This window comes from Cricetulus griseus (genome assembly GCF_003668045.3).
Source record: "Cricetulus griseus strain 17A/GY chromosome 1 unlocalized genomic scaffold, alternate assembly CriGri-PICRH-1.0 chr1_1, whole genome shotgun sequence".
In the NCBI taxonomy this organism is placed as follows: Eukaryota; Metazoa; Chordata; class Mammalia; order Rodentia; family Cricetidae; genus Cricetulus; species Cricetulus griseus.
Window position 1 is genome coordinate 30,635,846 of NW_023276807.1, and position 16,857 is coordinate 30,652,702.

General features: G+C 43.5%; 1 long non-coding RNA gene across 2 annotated transcripts; it reads left to right on the forward strand.

The window, feature by feature from the left end:
* The first annotated feature begins 3,947 nt into the window (after nt 1-3,947).
* On the forward strand, nt 3,948-16,475 carry LOC103161044. Of its 2 annotated transcripts, XR_004772550.1 has the most exons (4): nt 3,948-4,219; nt 6,692-6,778; nt 12,010-12,108; nt 15,570-16,475. It is a non-coding gene; the product is annotated as an uncharacterized LOC103161044 (long non-coding RNA). The 2 variants fall into 2 exon arrangements; XR_003479542.2 differs by lacking the exons at nt 12,010-12,108; nt 15,570-16,475 and adding an exon at nt 6,886-7,940.
* The last annotated feature ends 382 nt before the right edge of the window (nt 16,476-16,857 follow it).

Below are 16,857 nucleotides of genomic sequence, written 5' to 3' on the forward strand. Positions count from 1 at the left end.
GATCTGAACTCAGGATCTCAGGTTTGCACCATAAACACTTTACTGACTGAGCCAACTCATCCACCTCTTCCCGAGTCTGAAGATATTTTAATGATCCTATGAAATTTTCCCTAAGTAATTTATTTTTAAGATTCTTACCAATGTTAAAGGGTTCTAGAGAGATGGTATAATGGCTAAGGGCACTTGTTGCTCTTGCAGAGACCACTGGTTCAGCACCCACATGGCAGCTCCAGTTCCAGGGGACCTGATTCCATTTTCTTGACTCCTCAGGCAATGCTTGCACATAGTGTACATGCCCACATGCTGATAAAACACACATACACATAAAATAAGATTTTCAAAAATGTAAAATAGCAGTGCTAAAGATCAAATTTTCTATTCTGCACAAATTTTTACATTATTTTTCTATAAAGACATGATCAAAATAGACAGCCCACAAATATGGAAAGACTGGAATTACTAAATATGTCAAAATGTTAATTAGTAAAAATATCATGCTTTCATGGATTGTGTGATGTTTATGGCACACTTCAAAAATTATTAACATTTTGTGACAAATTGTGTCATAATTGTAGATTCTTTTCTTTCACGAATAGGGTGTGCCAAATTATGTAAGCTTTGGCCCGCCCATAAAAATGTCTTACTTATATTTTCTCATGTAAATGAGAAGCAAACATTTCTTCCTTTTTCTCTCATTTGACACCCATCATCATGTACCACTCAATAGTTGTTGTAGCCAAGCAATGTAGAGATTCACAGTTGAAAAGAAGCGCCTTAAGAATGCTATAGAGGGCCCAGCGAGATGACTCAGCCAGCATAAATGTGCCTGTCACCAAACAAGGAGCATGAGTGAGATTCCCGGTACCCACATGGTAAAAAGAAAGAGCTGACAGCTAACTTGTCCTCTGACCGCCACTCAAGTGCTGCAGTGGGCAATGTGTGCATGTACACACACACACACACACACACACACACACACACACACACCACACACACACGTGTACACACACACACACACACACACACACACACACACACGAAATAAGTAAAATTATAGCAAGGAAAAGGTAGCAGCTGTACTAAGAATCCTATTAATAATCTTGGTGTGAAGGCTCAGTGGTAAAAGGTTCTGGAGACTTGAGTTTGATCCCTGAAGCCCACATAATGGAAGAAGAGAACTGAATCCTGCAAATTTTCACTGACCTCTACAAGTGCATCCCCATATGGGAGCACACACACACACACACACACACACACACACACACACACACACACACACACACACAGAGTTCACAAATAAAAAACTTCTATAGAAATGAATTATTAATTAAGCAAACCCTTTTCTGTTTACTTTATGTTTATGAGTGCTCGATCTGCATGTATGCCTACATGCCAGAAGAGGGCATCAGATCCCACTATAGATGGCTGTGAACCACCCTGTGGTTGCTGGGAATTGAACTCGGAACCTCTGGAAGAGCAGCCGGTGCTCTTCACCACTGAGCCATCTCTCCAGCATGAACCCTTTTCTCATGGAGCCTACCTGAGTCAAGCACTACCATGTGCTTCACAGCTACATAGCCCAGTGACCTTATCTTGGCATCGTGTGTTTGCCTGTGCTTTCTTGAACACCACATCTAACTTTATGGAACCCCAGATTTCTTAGCTGCCAACAAGAAAACTGGGATGAAGTTGACAGTGCTGTTGCATGGGTGGAGAGACGAAGCCTCCTTTGCTGCAGAGGGCAGGACCTACAGACGGCCCTTCTGGTCTTTGCCCGCAGTTCCCTCTGCACCATCATCTGCATCTCCCTGCGAGCCACCAGCAGCTTCTACACTGAGAACACAGCTGGCAAAGAGACATTCGGAGGAAAGCCCCTGTAATTAATGTCATATTCACTCAATTTCAAGTCTAGACAATATTTTTCTTAAACAATTGCTTCTGAGGGCCAGTAATAAAAACAGAACAATGTCAGTCATCAGGACTCAAAGGGGGGAGGGTAAATACTGCTGACGGCTCTGTACTGACTTTGATCAGAAATTCCACCCTCTCCTGGGAGACTCACAGTAAATGATTTCCACACCTCTCCACGGGTGTTGGTTCATGCTTTGCATGTCCCGAGTCTCAGGAACAAAAAGCAGGAATGAAGGGACAACAGGGCTTGAAGACCCTTTGGAAGGATCCAGAAGTCTCAGAATCTAAGGAGGCAAATATTAACTACACTGCAGAAAACACTGTCCCACCACAGTGGGAGCTGGAAACTCTGGGAATTATGGGCAGCCCAAAATTTCTAACCACAGAGTTTTCCCAGCCAGCATGCCAGGGCCTGTAGATCTCATCTACTTTCTGTTTAAGGTGACCCTGTGCGCAGCCACCTGTTTCCATGGAGAAGTAGAAGAGAAGGCAAAGGGGATAATGGCTTTCCCTGGCACTGGACCTGTTGAGGGATCATGGCTTAATAGGGTGACATTTTGAAAGAGTTCTGTACAAATATCACTCCAGTGATGGGGTCAGCTGCTATACATGCATTCAAAATGTGATACCCTTCCCTCAAATGGAGCAGAAAGACAGAAACAGGAAATGCAGAGACACCAAGAGATAAGATAGGGAGTCAGAGATCAGGAGAGTGACAGGGAGCAAGCAGGAGACACAAGCCCAGGGCCTTGGTGACAGACTGAAGGGACAAGTTCATTAGTAAATAGATGAGCAGAGAGACCAGAAAGTGTTCTCATTGCCCCAGGGACCACCTAGCACTCACACTGTCCCCAGATCCCAGAGTTTCCATTTTGCTTCCAAAGCAGGGTTCTCAGTTAGCAGGGGTCCCAACTCACTGCCACAGGTGACTACAGTTGAATGAGGACAAGGCTTTTAGGAGCCAACAGGAGCATCCATATCCAACACCTCCCCTGTTCAGTATTGTGATGTCTAACATAGTCACAGCAAGAAGGAACGGTTCAGCCCCAAGTGCTGTGCCATCTTCTGGGAATGCCTAGTCTCAGCTTGCTTTCTGTTGCTGTGATAGACACCATGACCAAAAGCAATTTGGGAAGGAAAGGAGTCATTTTGGCTTACACTTTCTAGTCCATCCCCTCGAGAAGTCAGGATGAGAACTCAAGACAGTAACCTGGAAGCAGAAACTAAAACAGACCATGGAGGAACATTGCTTACTGGCATCCTCCATCTGGCGTGCTCAGTCTGCTTTTCCTATACAAGCCAGGACAACCTGCCCAGCAGAGGCTCTGCCCAAAGTGGGCTTTGACTTTCCACATCAATTATTAATCAAGGAAATGCTCCACAAATTTGTGTATGGGCTAGTCTGACAGTGACATTTTCTCAGGTGAAGTTCCTCTTCCCAAATTACTCTGCCTTGTGACAAGTTGATGAAAATCTAGCCAACGCATTCACTCGCTAGCCATCTGTTTTTAGTTCCCTTAAACATCCCCCAAATGAATCTTCCTATCTAATCAAAAAATCCCATCATGCACAGGGAGTACTCTCAACTAAGTACAAAAAGGAATCTGATTGAACTAAATTTTACTCAAGTATGAGACTGTTGCCTCTCCTCAACTCCCAGGAGCTTCTTATATTGCATTAAAGAAACTTGAAGCAAAAATGAATGAGATTCAGGTCTGCTTGGTAGGGACCCAATAATGGGGTAAAAGAGAAGGATGCAGGCAGATGGGAGAACTGCGGCTGAGCTGGCCTCCTGGTTCCCGGTAAATCACACCATGAAGGCCATTACTGTACCACACAGAGGTGTAGCTGTCAAAAAGACAGACCCCACCTTGCTACAGAAGCCAAGCAGGTACACCTGTGTTCTGCCCGGTTACCCAACAAGAGAGGCTAGGCTCCAGGTCAGCAACAGCTGGGCACTGAAGCCCCTCCCTGTTTCATTAGCAGCTTTCAGATGCCACCAGTAGAGGGCGCAGGGCGCTGGAAAGACTGTTTCATCTAGCTTGAGTGGCTTAGTTAACGTGTGTGGGCCTCAGTTCCGACAAATATAAAATTAAACAGTTGGATCGAACCAAGGTTAGTCAAATGCCCGTGGGAGGAAATTGTTTAATTACCCAGAAGCCTCCGAGAGACTGGAGAAACTCAGCCATGAGCAGAGAAACTGGCTTCACTCTGCTTGACCCTGAAGTGGTGAGAGTCACTAACCTTGACAAGACCCAGGAAGTGGATCATGGCATGAAGAGGACAATGGACAAAAAGCTGATACACGGTGATTGGAATCTTCACTTGTCATTACGTTCCAGGTGGCCTTGAACAAACAGCCAAGTGTTCCACTTTCTCTTGTGCTTTGGGGGGGTTTGTAAAATTCCACTTGTTTTCTTGTGTGTTTGTTCATGTGTGTGCATATGGAGTCAGAACGCCCGTGCATGCTTGTGCACATGTGTGTAGAAGCCAGAGGTCAACCTTGGTGTCTTGTCTCAGGCATCATCTCCCTTGCTTTGTGAGACGGGATCTCTCACTGTCCTGTAACCTATCGAATAGGCTACGTGGCATGCAGTGGGCCCTAGGAATCTGCCTGTCTCCACCTCCCCACCGCTTGGATTTCAAGTATGTGCTGCCTTGCCTAGCTTTCTTCAGATGGTTCTGAGGATGAATCCCAGGTCCTTGTGCTCGCATGGCAAACACCTTACTGCGGAGCCCCTCAACCCCTCACTTCCTTTGAGACAGGCCATTAGAAGACAAGAGAGACCAGGCATGGCGGTATCACGTGCGTTGGTAGGTCCACACCCCAAATCCTTGATCGTCAAACCCCAATGTGTTCATCTGTCTTCTTCCATATGACCGTGCACATAACAGGGTGTGTTCTGAGATGGCTAAGGTAGGGCTAAGCTAACAATGGTTTCTCTATTCCTTCTGTCAATGATGGATGGTAGAAGGAAATGGAATGCTATTCTGTGGTAGCTGTCCTTGGGGTGTTGGGGAAAGGTATCCTTGTTTTTGTTTTTGTTTTTTAATAATCTATTTAACTTTATTTTCTGTGCATTGGTATGAAGGTATGAGATCCCTCAGAACTGGAGTTGTGAGCTATAATGTGGGTGCTGGGAATTGAACCCAGGTCCTCTGTAAGAGCAGCTGGTTCTCTTAGCCACTGAGCCATCTCTCTGGCCCCAGGTCTCCTTCCTTTTAAAAAGAGGCACAAGAAAGAAATGAGATCCTCTTCCCCATTTATGATCCTATCTGAGTAAGACACAGACCGGCCACTCTTGACACCATTAGGGGACACATTTGAACATGGAGCCGACTCGGCAGATAGAAAAGTAAAGACATGGGAAAAACCTGGGTCTTTGATAATGTCCCTAAGCCATTCGTTCAATCTGAAGATGACATAGATTAATTACTTTTCCTGTTTCTGTGACAAAATACCTCATCGCACCCCCCCCCCCAGCAAAAAACAAACAAGCAAGCAAGCAAAAAACAAGTTCAGGAAATAAAGGTTTATTTGGGATCATGGATTGAGTGTGCAGGTCATCGTGGTGGAAGCATGAATAGCTTGGTCATATTGAGAGAGATAGAAAGAGACAGTGACACATAGACAGAGCGAGTGTGTGTGTGTGTGTGTGTGTGTGTGAGAGAGAGAGAGAGAGAGAGAGAGAGAGAGAGAGAGAGAGAGAGAGAGAGAGAGAGAGAGATTCTTTTCCCCCATTTTCCTTTTTTATTCACTACAGGACCCAGCACACAGGACAGAGCCATCCACACTCACCATGCAGTTTCCCACCTCAATTAAGCCTGTTACCCCCTTAATTGTCTCCTAGTTAATTCTACATACAGCCGAGAAATCAAGATTAACATCACATGTTCTATCTGCAATTTCCACAGGAAGTCATACATGTGCTTTTTGCTAAGGGTGGTGGAGTCAGTGTGTGTTATGCTGTTTGCTGTCTGTAAAAAGCTTCCTGAATATACCCTAGTGGGCCTGTAACATACTGATGTCTGTTTATGCAATATATATATATATATATATATATATATATATATATATTGCATATATATATTGTGTTTGATAGCATGCATACAGCTACATATAAATGCATATCTATCTCATATTTATAGTGGAATGTAGAACAATTATTTAGACCAAATGTTTCAAACTTTTTGATTCCATGGGGAGGATATTAACAAATGACCAGGAAATCCAGAGGGTTTGTCACACGGGGATAAGCAAGCTCCACTCTGTACTCTGTGAAGGGACACAGAATCTGGGAGGCTGAGCTTCAGGTCATTTTCCTTCACTGATGCTCAGCACTGGGTACCACATATTCTGTGTACCTGCAGCAAATGCTGATCATCTCAAAGACATTAAAACCACACCCATGGTGCGTCACTGCTCCTATAGAGGCTGTACTGCAAGTATTTTTCTAAATGCTTGCATGGCACCTTCCAGAACTCATTACAAGCATGGCTCATCATGCGGTGGGTGAAGCAACTGCAAAAACTAACTGGGAAGTCACAAGCACACTGCTTCTCTTTTTCCTTAAGTGAAATGGAGAGATGTTGGCTGAACAGAGTGTTCCATTTTCTAAATAGAATGCTTTGTTTGGCCAGGCCAGATAGGACTTAAAGACGGGTATTCAATTGCATCTAAAAGAAAGAAAAATGAAAATCTAAGCATCAACTGAACACGGTGGGACTTTCTTCTTCTATAAACTACTTACTCTCACTATACTCTTTGATTTGATGGCAGATGTCTTCAAAAATTACTGAAAATACTGCGGGATTGTATTTAAGCTTTGGATTTGGAAGGTGGACAGCTGCTCCTGGCAAGAATCAGGTAATGTCAGAGGGTTACCTTAATGGATGCTTGCCTCCCAGTAAAGACAGAGCCTGCTGTTGATCTTGGAGTATGGCAAATGCCTAACAAATATTGTGTTTTTTTAGATTATTTTTATTTGTGTGTGGAAGGGTTGCCAGTGAATGCAGGAAGAGGACACTGGATCCTTTGGAGCTGGAGTTCCATCTAGGTGGCTGCATGCTGTTGGACATGGGTATTGGGAACTGAACTCTGGTCCTCTGGAAAAGCAAGACGTAAATTTAGTCACTCTCCATCCCCCAAAATATACTTTCAGAAAAGACCCACGATATCCTGTTTGTTATAACAAGAACATGAGCATCACCCAAAGGTGGAGTTTGATATTCTATAGACAGCTGAGATGGAGTTTATAGTAAACTACCAAGGTAGATGTACTCATTGAGAAACCTCAATTAATACAACATGGCAACAATGACTGGTGTCTGTGAGGACCTGATAAGACCCATCATCTCTCCACACATGAAATGGAAACAGTCTTATAAAAAACATGCTATCTGGAAGCTGTTGGTTCTGCTCCTGGCTCCCTAGCTTTTGAGTTGCATAGCCCCAGGCAAGATTCACAATCTGTATATTACACTCTCATTGTTGGCAAGATGATGATGGCAGTAGTGATGACTTGTATGTGGAGTTTTCCTGTCCCGATAGATTGCCTGCTCCCAAACAGCAGGCAGTAGTTTCCCAAATAACTGACTCAGAGACAATATAAATTATAAATGCTTGGCCAATATCTCAGGCTTGTTACTAACTAGCTCTTACAACTTAACCCATTTCTATTAATCTAAGTGCTGCCCCAAGGCTTGTGGCTTTTACCTCTATACTATTTTGTGTGTCTGACTTGTTTTCCATCTGGCTGGCAACTTCTCTGACTGCCCTTCCTCCTCCTATCATTTTCAGCTTGGCTTTCCCTCCTAATTTTATCCAGTTCAGCTATTGACCAGTCAACTTGTTTATTAAACCAATCATAGTGACATATATTCACACAGTGAACAGAAGGATTATTCCACAACAATGATTGATGCAAAGGTCAGGAGGAATGATGACGATAATTCATGGAAAATACTTTTCCAAAGCATCTGGAATATTTGTCCTTAATAGGGATCACCCAGAAAAGGAAGGAAGGGAGAGGGGGAGGGAAGGGTGGAGGAAGGGAAAGAGAGAAGGGGAGGGAGGCAGAGAAGGAGGAAAAGAGGGAAAGAAGGAAGGAGACAGATTTTGAATCCATTCCATGATACTCTTAGCTCCATTCTGTGTGGCCAGTTCATGGCTTACTCTCATGGGAGCTCAACCAGCCTGGCTTCTTGATTCCCCTGGATGCCTCTACTCTTGTGTCTACCTCACTGTGTCATCGTTACCTGTGTGCCGCTTTCTATCTAGTTCAGAAGTGAAGATCACAGAGGCACGGCTAATCCTCATCTTTTTACCTCCAACCCATCGCTCAGCTCTTGGCACATAGTAGCACTTACCAAACATTTGTAAAATGAGTCAGCGAGTGAGTGAATAAAGACTCTTGCCTTGGGCCAGACCTGCTTTTTGTAAAATGATAAATGATTGACAGGGAGGCCATTGGCAGTTCCTAAGACAAATCTGGATGAAGCCACTACAGAAAACCTTCTCTAGGGGCTGAAGGCTAGGGGCTCCCATGGCTGCTCCTACTGCCAGATGGAAACCACATGAGCAGCAATTTACATTATGTTCTTCTAACATGGAGAGAATCAAGACATCCTGCCATCTTAGGAGCAATGCAGCCCCAACACACTGGCTACTGTTCTTTCCAGCGAGTAGCGATGCCCCACCCCCACTCCCACTCCCACATATCAACAAACAGCTACAGAGTCAAATTAGTACTGTTTACTGTCAAATTAAGATGGAAAGCGATCTTTTCTGTTCTTTGTTTATGACGTCTGCAATGCCCATCCCCAACCCCAGGACTCTCTAAATGCAAGCGCACTGCTTCAGATGGTGGGTGCTGGGCTAGATCAAACCGAACACAGATTTTGTTTGTCTTCTACAATAAACTATCTTTTCAGGTTCACGGGCTCAGAATCACAGCTATCATGTTTCACCAGCTGTTTTTTATTCCTCTGTTAATTTTACAGTTCGGGCTTTGAGAAGGAGGGCTCTGTCTTTGTTCTGCTTCTATGGTGCTGGTTCCGTGCCAGGGCAGCAGAATATTGCAAGAAGCTTGGGAAGCCAAGACAGAGGGGTGGGGTGTGTTTGTGATTTGAATGCATGGATAGCAGTGTTCTGAAAACTCACTGTGAGATAAATAGTGTTTATTGTCAAAGCTTTCACATTAGCTAAATGATCAGTTTTTTTAAACCCTGCTTTTATTGCCAAGTATTAATTTCCCTCCCGATTACCCCACTATTTGCATATTTCATAAACAGGCCTTGAATATATCCCTCTAAGCTCCTCTTGGAGTGTTGAGCAAGACAGAACTTGGTCATATGTCATTAGAAACCTTGTGCACCTGTACTGACATGATTCCTCCAGTCATTACAAGGGGGACATGGATATACAACTTGCTTGTAAATTAGTTAAACACACTGCTAATTTCTGCTGTTGACACTTTCCCAATCTTGTTCATCAGCCTGTTATGGGAAAGAGTCTTGCCCAGTCATTTCCAGCCAGATTCGAGTAGAGAATTGTAACTAGAGACATGCTGTTAGCAGAGTTTGTGCAGAAGGTTCTGTAATCCCTAAGGAGTGGGTTTCCCATCTCATCTCTGATTCATCCATTCATCCTTTGGTAAGAAAATGCCACCTACCATTGAAAAAGATGAAGGTAGGAAGATGGCTAAGAAATGGACCCTAAGCACAAGAGTGAAAGACTGATGAGAAAGACCACCTTAGAGATCACAATCAAGACATCAGTCCCCATAGGTCTCGAGCATTCAAAAACAAACACTTCCTGAACTCAGAAGGGTGAGCAATCTTCCCACTGGTTAGAGCAAGATGGAATTGAAGAGCCATGAGGATTTTTTTTTTAGAAGAAAGGTAAGTATGGGGCAAATGTTTAAATGCAGAAGTTGCCAAAGGAGCTCAGACAATAGCAGATGGACACAGAGATGAAATACAATCCACAGAAATCATGGGAACCCTACAGGAAGACTGAAGATGTCTATGAGCGGCAGCTAAAGCACATGACCATTTTTGGATGAGCAATGGAGCTCCACAGCTTTGAGTAGGGAAGTGACTTGATCATTATGGTTAGGAAGTTTGTGCAGCCACTTATGGTTCATCAATGTCAAATGGAATACAATGAGAAGAACTTCACACACCGCATGCCCCTGATGTCATCCCAATGTGGATCCTTCTAAACGTGTCTTAGTCTTCTAATCTCTCTTTGTTCACCTGGACTCATCACATACTGGTCCAAAGTTGGATCCCAACATGATTATTTTTTCTTTATTACTTTATTTGGTGTGTTTATGCGGGGGAGCTGTGTACACACCACAGCACATTCATGGAGGTCAGAGGTTACAGCCCTTGGTTCTATTCTTCAGCCTGGGAATCAAACTCAGGTTGTGAGTTTTAGAGTCAACCTTGCTGTCCCCATTTTCTGTTCTTTTTCTAAAATAATATACAGCCACCCACCACTTAAAGATGTGGCTGTGTTCTGAGAAATTCATTCTTAGGTGATGTTCATGCTATGAACGCCAGAACAACTTCTATAAACTAACACAGCCATGGCATCAATAAGAGTGGATGATATAGTTTACCATTCACTAAAATGACGCCATATGGCACATGGCCATGTCTGTGCCAGATCTAGTTATTAAACAGCAATGGCTAATTCAGACACATTTCTACAAATTGAAAGGAACTTCAAGATGAAGGCTTCAATTTGATATCAGTTAAAATCAAGCAGCAGAGCATAAAGCTATTAAGCACTTATCCTCTACTAAGTATTTAATGGACTCATTTAATCCTTTAAATATGATAAGCTTGAAAAGTTGTTGAGCTTCCTTACAACAATATGACCAGCACCACCATCACCACCACCATCACCACCACCACCACCACCACCATCACCACCACCACCACCACCACCACCACCATCTATTATGATGCTGTGGATGGGAACCAGGACTTCATGCATGCTAGTCAACCACTCTACCACTGAGCTATATTCGAAGCTCTCAACAGGTTTGGGGGTGGATTATTTTTAATGTATACATAGTCCAGGCCAAAAATAAAATTTCTAATCTCTCTGTAAGAACCAGCCGAGGACTCAAACTGGTCCTATTATAATCTTATTCAGCTTTACTGTTAGAATCGATTACTATGGGGGTCTGGATTTCTTTCATTCTTCCAACATTTCCTAAGTATATGTTATATTACTGCCCAGAACTTTGGTGGACAAGACAAATCTGTTCCTGCTTTCATAGTTGGATTTTCATTGAAATGTCAAAAAAGTAGAAACATTCTCACCAGTTGAGAACAACAGTTGAGAAAAACCTGGGCATATGACTGTACTCAGATGATAATGATTCTGGGACTTTGATCAAGCTCTTAGACCTTCCAGAGACTGGGGTTCAAGAGTCAGAATTCCCCTGAATAATCTTAGCCCTGCATCAGAAGCAGGACATCCAGAGTTTCCTAGAATGCAGTGTGCAGAAATACCTCAGGCTATCTGCTCTGCAGGCCTGAAAGTCTTTTAGTGGATGACACCAGCTGGCCCTTCTCACTGATGCTAATTGGAGTCATTCCTACACCTAATGGGTTAAGCCATCTGTTCTAGGACACTCTGAATCTGAACCCGGTCTACTTTAACTTGACATAGTTTACTTTGAATCATTTCCTCTATAAAAATGGCTTTTGGAGAACTGAGTTCAGTGAGTCTAGTAGGTGTCACATGAGGATGAGGACCTGTGTTTGAGCCCCTCAAATCCTCATATAAAAGTTGGGAATGGTGATATATACTTGGAATCTAAGTGCTGATAATGGAGAGACAGGGGTGGCCCGAGGTCTAGCTGACCAACTGGTCTACCTACTTCAAAAGTTCAAGGCCAGGGAGAGAGCTTGTCCTAAATATAAATAGAATAGTAGTAGTAGTAAACTACTTTTGTAGTTGGGGTGGGATTCAATAAGGTGTAATGCCTCTCTCTCTCTCTCTCTCTCTCTCTCTCTCTCTCTCTCTCTCTTCTCTCTCCTCTCTCCTTTTTTTCACAACACCCTTCTCAAATCCAGGAAATCTGACCCCAAATGGCATCTTTGGAAAAGACACACATGGGGAAAATGGATGGCTTCAAATTGACTTGGTTCCCAGGAAAAACTCAAAGGACACAAGTCAGTGAGTTCTCAGAGATGTCCACTAACCCTGCCCACACCCTGCTCCTCCCAGTGGTGGCTCAGTGGAAGCTGGAGCTGGTTTTCAGTCCTCTCCCCTGCTACTAACGGGTTCCAAATGCCAGGCAGCTGCAGTGACCCTCCAGCATGGTCCCTCGATAATGAGTCCACCAGTACTCACATTCTAGGATGCTAATGAGCACAGGGAAGGAAACTGAAAACCAGCTCCCGAAAAAAAAAAAAAAAAAGAAAGAAAGAAAAAATGGAATAATTTTGACAATTCCTGTTCTTTATTTCACAATTACTGGAACTATTTAGAACATATTTCCATGTTGAGGTCTAATTACAGAATTTTCTAATTTTATTTTTTGTTGTTGTTGCCATTTGAACCCAACTTGTTTTGGTCATTCCCTCAGATGGAAACTTTTAGTACTCCATGAGATTTTTTATTTTTTTCTATGAGCGCCTTTATAAAAGAGAGATTTCAAGGCAGTTCCTCTGCCTCAGTGTGGACTTTCCTGAAATTTACAGGAAAATAAAACATTGAGTCACTTTGAATTTAGATCAAACCAAATTTTAATATCCAAAGAATTTAATCAGAAGGCTGGAGTCTGCATTACTGCTTTAAGATACTGGATTTTGGCATGTGTTCTATTCTGTTATGAAGACCCCTACCCATCTCAGGACTAATGCAGTACATATTAACATTCAAGACTCAGGAAATCCCATTTGGGTTCCCATTTAACTCTATCAACTCTGGCATGTGTAAGATAAAGAAATCCATGCTTCGTGTGCAGGCCCAGAGATCACACAAGATTGATTTCCCTAGTTCAGAGTGATTTGAGAATTATCAGATTGCTCAACACATTCCAAAAGCAAACAGGAAAACATCTCATTAATTCCAACTTCTCTGATTTAGAATTTATCCATCTTGCAAATCTAAGCAACTGGCAACTGGCAGTATGTACTATGTTTAAATAATATTTTGGGTTCTCGGGACATTGCTGGTGCTGGAGAGATGGTCCAGTGGTTATGAGCACTGGCTGCACGCCAGGAAGATCTGAGTTTGCTTCCACCATCCACTTGGGCAGCTCTCAACCATCTGAAACTTCAGTTCCTAGGACCCAATGCCTTCTCTCACCTCCAAGGTCACCTGCACACATGTGGCATTCACTTGCTGGCACATAGACATATACACATAAATAAAATACTTAAATTCTTTTAAAAAAGAAGATATTGTTTGGGGCTAAGTAAATGGATCAGTGAGTAGGAGTATTTGTGCCAGCATGAAGACCTGATTTCAAATCCCCAACAGCCAGGTAAAATGCCAGGCATGGATGAAGATACCTGTCACCCCAACACTGTAGTGGGTAGAGATGGGAGGAAACAGGATGCAGATATGATAGCTTCCTAGTCTAGTGAGAGACCCAGGCTCAAGGCAATAAGGCACAAAGTGACAGAGAAAGACCCTCAGTATCCTCCTCTGGCCTCTGCACAATGTGCACTCGCTCACACAGCCGCACACTCGTGTGCATGCACCATACACCATATACACATGCACACAGACAAGAAAAAGAGAAGATATTGTTTTAGGTGTACTAAAAATATTTGGGGGGAGGCAGCTGAAGAGATGGCCCAGTGGTTAAAGGTGCTTGGTGCTCTTCCTTGGGACCTGAGTTCAGTGTCCAGTGTCCTTTGGGCATCTCACAACCACCTGTAACTTCAGCTCCAAGAGGGATCTGATGCTCTCTTCTGGCCTCCTCCAGCACCCCTCCCCCACCCCAAATCTGTGAAACAAATATCTTTTGCATTTACAAAACAAAGGCAATAAATACAAAAGCTGGTAAACAAATCCCCAAAGCTGACAGGGTGGCCCCTCTTTGTTCTGTGACACTGGTTAAGGTTGAAGTTTCTTCTCAAACATTCTGCAACTCTGGCTCCTGCCTCCCCCCTCCCCTCCCCGGGTTTGCTGGCACCTCAGCTTGATGGAAATTCTTAGGATGGCTGGTGTTTGATATGCCACAGTGGAAAATGGGATGTGTTTGATCCGTGAAGCAAAATTTGTTTTTTGGTGACTCACCCCTGTAATGATGAAAGCCTTCGTGGCGGGAGGAGTGCTGGAGGTGCGTCTGGGTAAACACAGAAGGAAAGCATGTCATCAAAGAATTGATCCCAAACCAATTCTTCAAAGGTCCTCTGGTGCAGCATGCGGCCCAGCGAGAGCAAGCAAGCCAGAGCTCCAGGGCGGGCTTTTCTTACTGTCCCGCTGTTTACTTTATGAAAAGAGCATAGCTGGTTCAAGGCCTGTCTTACTCTTCCTCAAATGCACTTAATGCTGACTCGGCTCATTAGGCTCTCACAGCCACTGAACTACTTGTTTAAGGTACACAGAGAACACTGGTACAGAATTGTTCATTTTCCCCGAATCTCAGTGGTGGCAACCCCATATAGATTTAATTACTGGGAAGGTCCAGGGAATGTATCTCCTGACCCATGTTTTTTTTAAACCCAAGTGTTCAGTTCATCCCCTACCTTGTGCTTTCTGGTAAGTCAGGTTTAGATGGGTAATTTAGGCAAAATAGGCTGGGAGTTCACCAAAGCAACCTGGGTTCTCTTCCAACTGAGCTCAAGAGCCACAGGCCACAGTAACCTGATTCTTCCCTGACATGCTCACCACAGATCCTGGAAGCTGTTTTCTTTCTGGGTTGTGATTTTTTTTCAATAAGATCCTGGGTAACCAAGGGGTGGGGATGGGGCACAGGCGAGGACAAACAAGGAGAGAGAAACCCTAGCCTTTCCAAACCAGACATTCCTCACAGTCATCTACACAGCAAACTCAAGGCAGGTCACCACTACTTAAGAATTGGCGATGGTACTGTGGTGAGTGCTGAAAGGCAATTTGGGCCTAACAAACCAATTAGCCAATGATCATAGCCACTTCCTTGCCCCTTCCTAAATTTTTTAAACATGTGTTTCTTGTAATCCAGCTCTTCTGCCACATAGACCCAAGTGACAGATCATGAACTCGAAAGAGCCAGTGCCCTGTGACAAACCACTAAGCACTAACAATGCTGTCCCAGCGGCCAGAGGGCAGGAGGGAGAGATAGCCAAATTTGGTAAAAAAAACAAAAACAAAAACAAAAACAAAAACAACTTCTGTTTGTTCAAGCTCTGTGGTATGTTTCAAAAAAGGAGGGATTACACTTATGTTTCAAATATTCTGAGATAGGTTACAATGAAAAGAATGTCTCCCAGAGAACAGTAGCTTCATGTTAGTGCAGTAGTGACTGCCACATTCCCTGGTCCTGACCCTGGCACAGCAGAGCTGAAAATCAGTTTCCAGAGAGTGCTGTTGGGTGGCTAAGCACACAAGGAGGTTGATAACTACACCAGAGGGTTCATTTATTAAGTTACAGTGGATACCAGATCATTTTGGGAGCTGCTATGCTCTGTACTTCCAGCTCCATTCAGAAAGATGCCTGCGAAGCCATCTCAAGGATCTGAAGGTAGCTACCAGAAGACCATTGGCTCTCCACACAAGAGATGGCCTTCAAACACTCCAGCTGAAATGTCTCTTTCTTCATCGAGTTTGAAGGACTCAACACACCTGTGTCTTGCTGCAACCCCAAGCTGAGGAATTTTCATTTTTCCTTTCTTTTCCTTTTTTCTTTTCTTTTTTCTCTTATCTTCTCCTCTACTCTCCTTCCCTCTGTCCTTTTCTTTTCTCTTCTTTTCTTCATTCTTTGGGAATTTCAGGCAGTATAGTTCTGTGTAGACATCCACTGGAGTGCAGTAGACCTCCCAGGGATCATACATCTAAAGAAAGCTAGCTCTCCCTTTTCCAACAGCCATCAACTGCCAATACACCTTGACTATGGGTAGGAGTTTCTCACCATTCCACACTGGGATTTTGTCTGGCATGAGGTGGCTCGGGTCTTGTGCACACTGTCACAATCACTATGAGTTTATATGTGCATCTGGTCTGTCAAGTCTGGAAAAAAAAGTGTTTCCTTGTAGTTATCAGTGGTCATTACTCTTAAAATCTTTCTGCCTCTTTCTTCAGCAATGATTCCTGAGCCCTTGGGACCGTGTGTGTGTGTGTGTGTGTGTGTGTGTGTGTGTGTGTGTCTGTGTGATATAGATGTCCCTTATAAGCCTGAACAGTCTTCATTCTCTAATTTATGGCCATTCTACAGGATGAAACCCACATCTGGTATTATTGTTCAAGCTAAGAACCTCTGGCTAGGCTGCTTTCAGGCCCTAAAGTATTTTTGTGCGTTTTAAAACTTATTTAATGTTTATGTGTGCATGTGTGTTGTGTGTATATGTGTGTTGTGTATTATGTATATGTGTAGGTGTGGAATGTGTGTGTGTGTGTGTGTGTATGTTCTGTTTATTGCAGTGTGTGTGTCTATGTGTGTATGTGAGATGTGTGTGTTGTGTATGTGTGTTGTGTGTGTTGGCTGTGTGCATGTGTGTGTCAATGTGGTGTATGCGTGTGTGTATGTGAGGTGTATGTGTGGTGTGTGTATGTATGTGAGGTGTAGTGTGTGTGTATGTATGTGAGGTGTAGTATGTGTGTATGTGTGTATGTGTGTTGTGTGTATGTGAAATGTGTGTGTGTGTGTGTGTGTGTGTGTGTATGTGTTATATATGTATGTGAGATGTTGTATGGTGTGTATGTGTGATGTGTGTGTATCTGTATTGTATGTGTACGTATGTGAGGGGTGTGTGTGTGTGTGTGTGTGT